The following is a 12000-nucleotide window of genomic DNA, read 5'->3' as shown; positions in this document are numbered from 1 at the left end:
ATGTGAACTGAACGAGGAATGGGGAAGAGATTTGCAAAAGCACAGCATTGTATAGATTCCTCCCACCATCTATACTAATAAAAGCCTAGGTGGTCCTTGCGCCCTCGTGCGACACCCTCACGTCATCACAAGATGGCTGCCATAAGATGGCCGCCCTCACATTGTCACAAGATGGCTGCCACAAGATGACCACCACAAGATGGCCACCACTAGATGCCCAGCAGGGGAGGGCAGTTAGGCGTCAATCAGGTCGGCAGGGGAGCGGTTAGGGGGCGATCAGGCTGGCAGGCAGAAGCAGTTAGGGACAATCAGGCAGGCAGGCAGGCGAGCGGTTAGGAGCTAGCAGTCCCGGATTGTGAGAGGGATGTCCGAGGGGTCCCAGATTAGAGAGGGTGCAGACTGGGCTGAGGGACACCCCCCCATGCACAAATTTCTTGCACCAGGCCTCTAGTAGAGATATAATAGACATTAACCCCAAAAGCATAGATTTACAGTTAGGAAAATGATGATTTCTGAGTATATATTATTTCTGTTTGTAATGTAATTTATGTAATTGTAAGTTTATGTAATTGAAATTTTAAGTGATTGCTGTCTTTAACAATGGGATCACAAGTTCCTGGAAATTTGACAGTTTCTATGAGCTGGTCCAAGTTGGCTCTAGCACACAACTTTACCCATACTCTATCTATATCTTTGATCCTCAAAGTGTGATTTTTTTTTACCTGGACACTTTTTACAAATGCAATACAAGATCTCTAGTGGATTTGAATGCATGTTAAAGTGTGAGACACAGTGTTTGAATACCATGTGGTAGTAAAAAATAATGTGAGGCCAATCTTTATGTATTGTAGAAAAAAACTCCAAATATATTGTTGAGTGAAAAAAAAGCAATTTGCAAAATAATGTTTACAGGGCATTTAGGTAAAACTCACACAATGAGCTAATTTCTAGATTTTATAAAAATAGACATGAAAAGGTTTGGGAAAGTGGTTGTGTCTGGACTGGGGGATGATATTGGATATGAGGTGGGAGGACCAAGGGGGAACCTTAGCTATCTGAAAAGAGTTTCTGAGGATCATGCTTGCCTCGAGCATCCTGAGAAAATCTTGCATTTATTTACCTTTTTGGTTTAACAAATGCCTGTGAGTTAACATTGCAATCGGTTATACACACTTCAGTGTGAGTTGATTTGATATGCCTGTCTCTTCTGACCCATCAGTTTATGAGAGAGCTTTCTAAGTAGTAGTTTGTCACATAATTATTAAGGGTGATTTGGGATGTAGGAGACCAAAGCAGTGCTGTAAGGAAGAGTGGTGTGGTGTGTGTGTGTGTGTGTGTGTGTGTCCTGCCTGTCCCTGTCTACTAAAATGGGTGCAGAATGGGGCTGAATCAGATGATCTTGATTTCCTGATGCCAAGTCAGCCCTGGGTGTCTCATTGCTGGTAGATATCTTGGTGGTTTAATGAATAAATAATTTGCTTTTGGGTAAAAGGACAGGAACTTGCATAAACTGTACAATTTGTCCTCTGACAGTGTTGTTCGAAGGGCACTTTAGTTTCCAACGTGTATCTTCTGCTCAAGTTCTGTTTTCCAAGCAAGACTAAATTGATCAAGAACTACAACTCCCAGGATGCCTTGAGGTGAGAGGCTCAGGCAAGATTATGATTTCCAACCAATTATGTTCTAGGAGGGAGGTTTAAAAAACACTTTATATAGTAGTTACAAAGAATGAAACACCTCTATAGATATTAATAAGGAACAAATTCCAAGATAGACTATTAAGTGAAAAGAACAAGATGCAGAATAGCAGTTATGATATGGGGCCATTGGTATGTGTGTGTGAACATAGAGGCACACATATATATTCTTATATGTTTAAAATATGCCACAAGAAAATAGTAACTGGCTCTGGGAAGGAGAAATGGAAGGGCTCAGGGTCTAAGGTGAAAGGCACACTTCTTTTTTCCTATAAATCCTTTTGCACTTTTTAAAAATATATATATATTTTTATTGATTTCAGAGAGAAAGGGAGAGGGAGAGAGAGAGATAGAAACATCAATGTTGAGAGAGAATCATTGATTGGCTGCCTTCTGCACGCCCCACACGGGGGATCGAGCCTGCAACCCAGGCATGTGCCCTTGACCGAATCGAACCAGGAACACTTCAGTCCTCAGGCTGACGCTCTATCCACTGAGCCAAACCAGCTAGGGCTCCTTTTGCACTTTTTGATTTTTTTCTACATACATATACCACTTACTTTAAAAAACTAAATAAGTAAATTTTATTTACTTTTAAAAAAATATACATTTTTATTGATTTCAAAGAGGGAGAGGGAGAGGGAGAGGGAGAGAGATATCGAAACATCAGTAATGAGAGGGAATCACTGATCGGCTGCCTCTTGCACGCCCCACACTCGGGATGGAGCCCACAACCCAGACATATACGTGCTCTGACTGGGAATTAAATTGTGACCTCCTGGTTCATATGTGGATGCTCAACCACTGAGCCATGCCGGCCAGGCAGTGTCCTATATTTTTATTTGCTAAATCTGGCAATTCTAAAAAAACATGACATGGACCTACCAGTATACACACACCAATGTCACTTGCCTGGTTGTGAGATTGTACTGTAGTTGTGTAAAATGATACCATTGAGGGAAACTGGGTGAAGGGTACACAGAACCTCTCTGTACTATTTTTGCAACCATCTGTGAATGTATAATTCTTTCAAAATAAAAAGGTTTTTGAAATGGCCCTCAAAAGAAGACCCACTGCTCCTCTTGGTGATAAAAACAAAGAGATACAGGGAAGTGCTGATTATTAAACCTTGGAAGTTTTATGGAGCATTGTAAATTGGCATTTTGCAAAGGTCTGAGATGTATCCCTCTTGAATGTCAATGATCTTGTATAGTCATTGACAGTAAAACCAAGTGGTTATATGGTGGGCTCAGGATCAGACAGTGTGGGTTCAAATCTGGACTCCTCCATTGATTAGCTACAGGCCATATTTGCAGGGGTGCGCTGGAGTCAGCACATACTCCATACTTGGTGACATCAGGCAGAAGTTATACTACCAAGAATGGCAAACATGACAAATCAGGGTTATTTATTTATTTATTTTATTCAAGAGAGCTCGTTGTTCAGCATTTACCACCACACTATAGACCAGTGGTCGGCAAACTCATTAGTCAACAAAGCCAAATATCAACAGTACAATGATTGAAATTTCTTTTGAGAGCCAAATTTTTTAAACTTTAACTTCTTCTAACGCCACTTCTTTAAAATAGACTCACCCAGGCCATGGTATTTTGTGGAAGAGCCATACTCAAGGGGCCAAAGAGCCACATGTGGCTCGCGAGCCGCAGTTTGCCGACCACTGCATAGACTTTGAGCTTCAGTTTCCTCATCCATAAAATGGGGGAAGATAACAGTAATAACCTCATAATGTTTTTTTTTTAAATTAAAATACATTTTTATTGATTTCAGAGAGGAAGGGAGAGGGAGAGAGAGAGAAACATCAACGATGAGAGAGAATCACCATTCGGCTGCCTCCCGCACACCCCCAACTGGGGATCAGGCCTGCAACCCAGGCATGTGCCCTTGAGCGGAATCGAACCCAGGACCCTTCAGTCCTCAGGCTGACGCTCTATCCACTGAGCCAAACCAGCCAGGGCACCTCATAATATTTTGAGGATTAAATAAGACCATGCCTGGAGGGTGCTATCATGAAGTCTGTCAAATAGTAAGTGAGCAATAAGTGTTGGCTATTCTTATCTCTCACATCAGTATCTCTCATATTAAACTGTGAACTACTTGAGGCCAAGTTCATGCCTTACTCATCTCGATATCTTTAGTGACTGGCACAGGGCCTGAAAGACAGCAAGGGCTAAATGAATGCTCTCTAAATTCATGAATAAATGACAATAGTGCCTTGAGGTCTTCAACCTCCAGGAAATTTGCATTTTATTAGAGACCTGTTAGGGCACACTTTGATCTTTCATCATGAGATTTTCAGGCCCTGTGGCAGGCTGCCAGGGAGGTCTGAGCAGCACTCGCACTCCCCCCAAGGTAATGCCCAATGCCTTGCAGGCCTGGCCCTGGCCTCCCTAGGTGGCACTCTTGGGGTGCACCCCTATCGTTGGGGACAGGCCCGCACATCTCCGTCCTCAGGGAGCCAAGATGGGGCATATCTGGCTCTGTGCCTGGAGCCTGTCTGACTACAGGTCACTTAATCCTCGCTGGATTTGTCCTGTTTGTTTTAGTGAACAGGGCTGTTTACTTTCATTTCTTACTTCTAGGGGCGCTTGCTCATTTTGCTTCCCTTTTATTTACTCTTTGCAAGCACTTGGGTTTGAGTAAATATATCTATAAAGTTCCAGGCACTAGGTTATTCTGTGTCTGGTATTTTAATGGCCTTTAAACAGTGTCTGCTCAGGTAAGCATTTTATAGACGGGTCGAAAAGATAAAGATTTCTGTACTCAGTGGCTGCTGATTCCTTCCAAGCTGTCAGCTGTCTACCAGCAGCCTGTGAATCATCAGTAATAAAAAGATGAAAAGCTCACACCCATCCCGGACAGAGAAACCGACCCACCTTGGTCAGCCAGACATGGGATGTGGGTACTGTGGTAGGTGTTTCAACTCTAGGGCAGTGCTTGAGATAAGAATGACCGAGCGTGATTTTTAAAATGAAGGTTCGTGAGCCCCACACTTGAAAATTCTGATTTGGAAGGTTTGGGCTGAGGCCCAGGGATATGCAGTTTTAACCCATGCTGCAAATAATGCTGCTATCCTTAGATTACTCATCTGTTATTTTGAAAACACTGATGCCAGCAGTGAAAACACTGCTGCATTGTAGGGCAACGTGGAGAGAAGCTCCAGGACCCAGAGAGGGCTGGCTGGAGTGGTTCCATCGGCATTTAGCATACTGCACTTAGCCGGTGATGAGTACTGCGCTGGTAAACCCCTTGCTCAGGCTCTAACTAGACAGTAACTTGAGGGCAGGGACCATGTCTCATTCATCTTTTATTCCCTGCAATCCAATCCCGAAGAGAGTGCATGGCTCACAGGTTGGTGCCCTGCCCTGGCGGGGACATTCCCACGGAAGACAGACCTAGACACAGGCCAGGTCCCCTCAGGGTAGCCTGGGAGCCAGTTGCTGGGAACAGATGTGGCAGAGAGGCTGAGCCTCATGGTCAGCTGCTTGCTTCTTCTGGAGCTGGGCTGGGTCTTTCAGAGGCTGATGGACAACGCCTGGACCTACTGCCTTTTTTTTTTTCTTTTTTGCCGGCCTCTCCCTCTGTCTTGGCCTCTCGGCTTTAACTTGCAGAACCCATTATGACATCATCGGTGTGATCTGATACAGTAATGTCCTCACAGCACCCAGGCCTCAGGTTAGCCTATTGTGGCCAATGTGTAAATGATGACCCTGAGCTGGTTGTGTTCCAGGAGGCTACAGATGTAGACTTGCTTTATTTGAAGACCTCCGCCCTCATTTCCCAGCTCAGCCCCTTTGCTACCTTCCCAGTCAATGTGCTAATGATCTTATATGTGTGTTTTCTTTTTTTTAAAAATATATTTTATTGATTTTTTACAGAGAGGAAGAGAGAGGGATGGAGAGTTAGAAACATCGATGATAGAGAAACATCAATCAGCTGCCTCATGCACACCTTCTACTGGGGATGTGCCCGCAACCAAGGTACATGCCCTTGACCGGAATCGAACCTGGGACCTTTGTCTGCAGGCCGACGCTCTATCCACTGAGCCAAACCGGTTTCGACTTGTGTGTTTTCTTGTGTGTCGTCTGTTTCCCCCACCAGAGGATGAGCTTCAGGAGGGCACAACCCACAGCTGCCTTGTTTGCTGCTGAATCCCCCAGGCCTAGCACAGTGCCTGGCACGGAGTAAGAGCTCAGTAAAGATGTTGTGGTTGCACTTTACCACAACAAGGACAGTCTTTGCGGGCTCCAGCCATCCATTCATTTATTCATTCGGCAAGCATGTTTTGCACATCTGTTGTGGGTCAGGCTCTCGTCAACCTGAGTAACTCCTTCTCTGCCCCAGGAGCTCCCAGGCTGGCGGTGGAACGCTGGAGACACATCCTTTGTGTAATACACCCTGACAAGAGCTATATATCCAAGGTTTAACAGAGATGGGGTTGCAGGGAGGAGCACAGGGTGGCAATGACAGGCTCTTAAGCCAGAGAAATGGTATGTGGTCTGGCAGGATTTCCACCCAGGGGGCCTCCTCTGCCCCAAGGCCTCTGTCTGTGCTGACAGCCACGGCTGCTTGTTTCTGCTAATATTGCAGCAGGGTGCATCTTTAGAAGCAATCTATAAGACGCCATTTACAGCCATAACTAAACCACAAAAATCAATCCCCAACGCTCACTCCCATCAACAAACATGTGTGGAGGGCCTCCCGAGTGTGGTGTACAGTGTTGTTTTTTTAGGTGTGCAGTGTTAAGGGGCTGTGGGAGATGCAGGGGTGAATGAAATGAGGACTCTGAGTCAGGGGGCTGCTAGGGAGACAGGACGTGGAGGGATGAGACCGTCAACCACACAGAGTGTGTATGCCAAGGAGAGAATGAAGGCCCTGGAACCGTGCTGTCCAGTCCAGTAGCCAGAAGCCACAAGTGGCAACTGAACACTGAGAGGTGCTGGATATGTAAAATAATGTACAAAAATATGTTTAATATACCTCACGTGTAAAATATTGATTACATTCTTGAAGTGATAATATTTTGGATACAACGTGTTACATAGACATTATTAAAATTAGTCTGTCTCTTTTACCTTTTTGAAATGTGGCTAATAGGACATTTAAAATGGCATAGGTGTACCATTCTATACTACATCATCTGTATATTGTATGTGTGTCCGTCACCGCTTATTCCCCCTTTATCCTAACCAATGTCACGAAAAAGAACCCCGAAACACAGCAAAACAAAGAACTAGCTAAGACAGTGATACTTCTAACTTTCAGTTTGTCATTTTATTTAAAAATTATTTATATCTGAAACGAATATAAAACATTGACTGTCAACTGTAATTAAAAAATAAACTAAAATAACAAAAATAATTATTTATGAAAAAAAATAAATGGCATACGTGGCTTCCATTGTATTTCTGTTGGACAGCATTGGTCTGGGAGTTGAGGGGACCGACCCAGTGAGGGACCTGGGCTCCTGCAGCTGCGAAGAATTGTAAGGAAATGGCGAATGGGGCAGCAGGGGTGCCAAGGAAGGGGTAGGAGACTTTTGAGAAGTGTGATCGTGAGTGGAAGGAGGGAGGATGGCAGCACAAGAGGCAACAGAGTCCCAGGGACAATGGGCATTTGTAACAGACACTCACCCAGCTCTTCCTGCCGCGCAGGCATCTTCCAAAAATGGAAGCACTTCCAGCCACTCTTCACCCAGTGACTCTAGAGTAAGCCTCCTTCTCAATCCTGGACAACAGGGAGTTGGCCAGTGAGCTGGGGTTAGATGCTAAATATTGAGCAAGTTAACCCAGGCCATTCATTGCAAGGTGGGTTAAAAACACACCACCCCTCCCTGACTCCCAGCCCTGGACCCTGGGCAGTGCTGGGAAAGGGCGGGGAGGTCAGGGGCCCCAGTGCAGGTGGAGCTGGGAGTCTGATTAATGTTTGAGACGGGGAACATTTCTCAGAGGAGCGGTGTGGCCCAGGAGGAGGAAGTCAGCCCCCACACCTGACCAGACAAAGCTTCCAGTATGGACACATGTCATCAGGGGCCTCAGGCAGCCTGGATCTGAGGTTCCCGCCTCTGCCCTCTCACTCAGCCACACAGAGAAAGAAGCTGTAAACACTCAGATGCAAGGATTAACTCTGCAGGTGGTGTCTGGGACATTGTGAACAACGCTTGGCAGCAGTATTTGTGTCTGTATTAGATTGATCTTTTTAACCCCCAGTACCTAGGACGTGAGGCTTGGTACACAGCCAGTGTTCAATAAAATGGATGGAGGAAGGAAAGAAGGAAGGAAGGAAGGAAGGAAGGAAGGAAGGAAGGAAGGAAGGAAGGAAGGGAGGGAGGAAGGAAAGAAGGAAGGAAGGAAGGGAGGAAGGGAGGGAGGAAGGAAGGAAGGAAAGGAGGAAGGAAAGAAGGAAGGAAGAAAAGGGAGGGAAGGAGGAGGGAAGGTTGAACAAATGTCCAGAAGCAGATTCGTGAAGTGGGCTATACTTGTTCTATGCTGGATATTTGGATGTGGGCAGCAAGAGGGGTCTCCCACCAGCCAGATCCCACAGTGTCCAGGTCAGAGGAGAACTCTGCCCAGCACACAGCACTCCACCATCCTACCTCCCTGCCGCAGGCCCCTCCGCCCACAGCTATGAGAGACAGTTTATGTCCAGGCTGTAGCCTTCCTGGGCCAAAGCTCTGCCCCTGGTGTCTTGTCCTATTAAGTACTTTAGAAAGCCCCTTAAGGCCTCTGTAAAAGGAAAGATAAAGTGAAGAATTCCAGTTGGGTGAGATAAGCCTGGCCTGGGGGTGGGGTAGCTGAGTTAGTTCCTGGACCAGCAAAAGGACTCCCCAAGTGAATCAGGAAGCCTGCAGTTTCAGAGTATGGCCACTGGAGGGCACTTCGACCATGAAATACCAGATCTTCACCTCCCAACCCAGTCTTTGAGAGTCCAGGTTCAACTCAACAAACATTTAAAAATCATCACAATATTGATATCTCTCTTGTATAATGAATATCCGATACACGCTAAACGCCTTAACATACATGATCTCATTTAATATTCACTACAATTGCTGTGAGTTATCTTGGCTGTTTAGGTAAAACTGAGGCTTAAAAAGCCAAAGAACTTGCCTGAGGTGGCTCAACTAAGTATGATTTGGGAGTAAGGATTTGAACCCAAAACCTTGGGTACCAGCCTTCAACAATGAATGCACAGCCCAGTTGGTGTGGCTCAGTGGTTGAGCATCAACCCATGAACCAAGAGGTTGCTGGTTTGATTCCTGGTCAGGGCACATGCCCAGGTTGCAGGCTTGATCCTCAGTAGGGGGTGTGCAGGAGGCAGCTGATTGATGTTTCTATCTCTCTCTCTCAAATTCCTCTCTTTCTAAAAATCAATAAAACAAAACAAAACAATGAATGCACAGAAGCTGAAAAAGGACTCTCTGGGTGGAAGCGGAGACCTCGGAGAGATGAGTATGCTACATGAATTTTGTTACTGAACAAATTACACATAAGAAATTGGAAAATGGCTCACAGATACTTTGTACATTTTATATGGCAATGTTTCTCCCCTCCCCCTGAAATGATGTTATTAAATAAATGAAGTGTTTCACAATTCATGGGTATCTTAACTTGGAGGAAATAAACTCATTGTAATACAAGACTGGGAAAGAGAATTTTTGTTTAACACTTAAAAAGCACTTAGTATGTATCTGGAGCTATTCTAAACACTTTACATAAAGTAACTCAGTTAATCCTCACAGCCTTCTCTGAGGTACGTGCTGATATGGTCCCCATTTACAGATGAGAAGCAGAGACAAGGAGAGGGAAGCAACCTGCCCAAGGTCACGTGGCTGGTCAGAGGCAGAGCTGGGACTAGGAAGCCAGGTAGTCTGATTCCAGATTTTGTCCTCTGGAATTTGGGGAACCTCTCCTTGAGCAAAGGTGGAAAAGCAGGAGGTGAGGAGTCAGGATTGGCTCAGGCCTGGGTTTCCTTGGGGTTTCCTTGGCATGGGGGGAAGAGGAGGGGGTATAGCAGAAGGGCCCAGGAAGGGGGGCGGGCAGTGCTCCAGTCTAGGGAAGAGCTGAGGCCACCCTGGCCCTGCCCCTCTCCAGGGACTGGCAGTTTGGAAGTGCAGTGTGTGGCCAGGAAATGGCCGGATTGGATTACAGGGAAGATTAAAGGAGCTAAATTGGGCCTGGGGCTGAGGGAGAGTTCCCAGAAGGGAACTGCAGAGGGCCAGCCGCTGGATGGCCGGAGAGGCTGCCGGAGCTAAGGGTGGGGGCAGGGATCTCACAGGAGGCAGGAAGCCCTTGTGAGCTCTGCAAGGCTGGAATGTGGGGGTCACCAAGAGAGGGCATCCTCTTAGAAAGAGCTGGGGGAGAGGGCAGAGACCCTGACCCCAGAGAAGGGGAGGGAAGGGGCAGGGACCAGACTTGGGGAGGGGTGGAGGCCAGAGACTGAGAGGGGAAAGAAGTTGGGGCGGAGACTCAGCCTGAGCCCTGAGCGGGGGCCTGGAGCTCCAAGCTTGTCCTGGCTGTTGTTTGCAGGGTGTTGGTGGAGAGCTCTTTGCACTACACAGAGGAGCAGCTGGAAACAGCCTGGGTCCCAGGAACGCCCTCCCACAATCCCAGCCTCCGCGCTCCTCTCTTCCCAACCCCACTCCCAGCCTGAGTGGCAGCACCGGCTGTGGTCCCTCCCAGTCCCCAGGGCAGGTGGTCAGTGGTCTATTCTGGTGCGCAGGGTGGCCAGGAGCCTGGGACAGAAGAGGAAGAGAGCCTTGCCCCTCCCCTGAGGCTGGATGGGGAGGGGCACCAGGGGGCTCTGTGGGACAGGAGGGATGAAAAAGCTTCAGTGCTCCATTTTCCACAAACTGTATCTCAGGGTCCTTAACATTGGGAAGGGGAATGTATCTGGGACTTTCTAGGTGGCTTTGGGGCCTGGGAGCTGGGCAGTGGAAATCCCCGGCAGCTGACAGTGGATTCCCCAGTGGCTTTTGAGCCCTGAGGCTGCAGGAGCAAGCCTCACCCCCAGTGCCAGTCCTCCAGGCAGCCTCTCCAGGACGGGATTGTGCCTGCTGCTGCCCAGGCCCTCTCCCAGGCCGGTTGGGGGCAGTCTGGGGCCAGGGCGCACTCAGGGGAGCCTCTCCAGCTTGCAGGGGAGCCCCAGTGGCCTCCCCACACAGGAGATCGTCAGTGTCTCCCCCGCCCCCCCCCCCCACCCCCGGGGACTTGTGGGATAAAGGCCAGCCTCCTCCGCTGATGGGACCTGACCCCCTAACAACCCGCCCTCTCCAAGCCGGGGCCCTTTTCTGGAGAGCAGTGGGATTGGGGAGAAGAGCAGGGCAGAATGTTGGGAGGGGCTTGCCCTCTGCTGGACAATGGGCTTTCCAGTGGAGATCCCCCAATAAGGCCGTTAAAAGAAGTGCCTAGAAAGGAAACTGCTTGAGCCTGCCAAGTCAGTCTGTGGCGAGGTCTGAGAGACCACGCAGAGAAATGAGCCTGGCTTCCAAGAGCCATTATCTAAGATACAAATCCAGACTGTGTGTTTACTTGCTGTGCAACCTTAAAGAACTTACCTAACCTCTCTGAGCCGAGAATTTGTGATTGTAAAATGAGGATAATAGTTATTTCCCAGCCTTGTGAGGATTGGAGATACAGTGATTTTTTTACGTGACAGGTGTCCAGTATACAGTAGGTACTTAATATGTGGTATAACTGTTATTCTTAGAGGTAGCATAGCCTCTGATAGAGAGCTTTGGAGGTAGGCAGTCAGTCTTGGCTATTAGTCTTGGTCCTACACTTGCTGACCTGAAGCAAGGATTCAAGCCAGTCCCTGGGTATCCGAGAACCAGCTCTTTATCAGTCAAAGGAGGCAAAATTCTAGCAATAGTTGATACTTTTTGAATACTTACTGTGTGCCAGGTGTGCTTTGCAGACAATTTCCCATTTAATATTCCCAGAAAACCTAGGCTGTTATTATCATTTTACCGATGAAGAAACTGAGGCTCCAAGAGGTAGTAACTTACCCAAGAGTGGTAGAGGAGTTAAGCCCAGGTGGTGATCCAGTAGCTGCTCCGAAACCTCTCTCCTTGCTCACACCTCTGTGGAGTCAAATGGGATTTAGGCCATGGCTGGCTATCTGGCCAGGTATGAGAAGATAGAGGGATGAAGGACTGAGGCTATAAAAGCACTGAGGGCCGAAACCGGTTTGGCTCAGTGGATGGAGCGTCAGCCTGCGGACTCGGGGGTCCCAGGTTCGATTCTGGTAGGGGGCATGTACCTTGGTTGCGGGCACATCCCCAGTG

This window comes from Eptesicus fuscus, chromosome 11, assembly GCF_027574615.1.
Source record: "Eptesicus fuscus isolate TK198812 chromosome 11, DD_ASM_mEF_20220401, whole genome shotgun sequence".
NCBI lineage: Eukaryota > Metazoa > Chordata > Mammalia > Chiroptera > Vespertilionidae > Eptesicus > Eptesicus fuscus.
Note: the sequence above shows the minus strand (reverse complement) of the source record.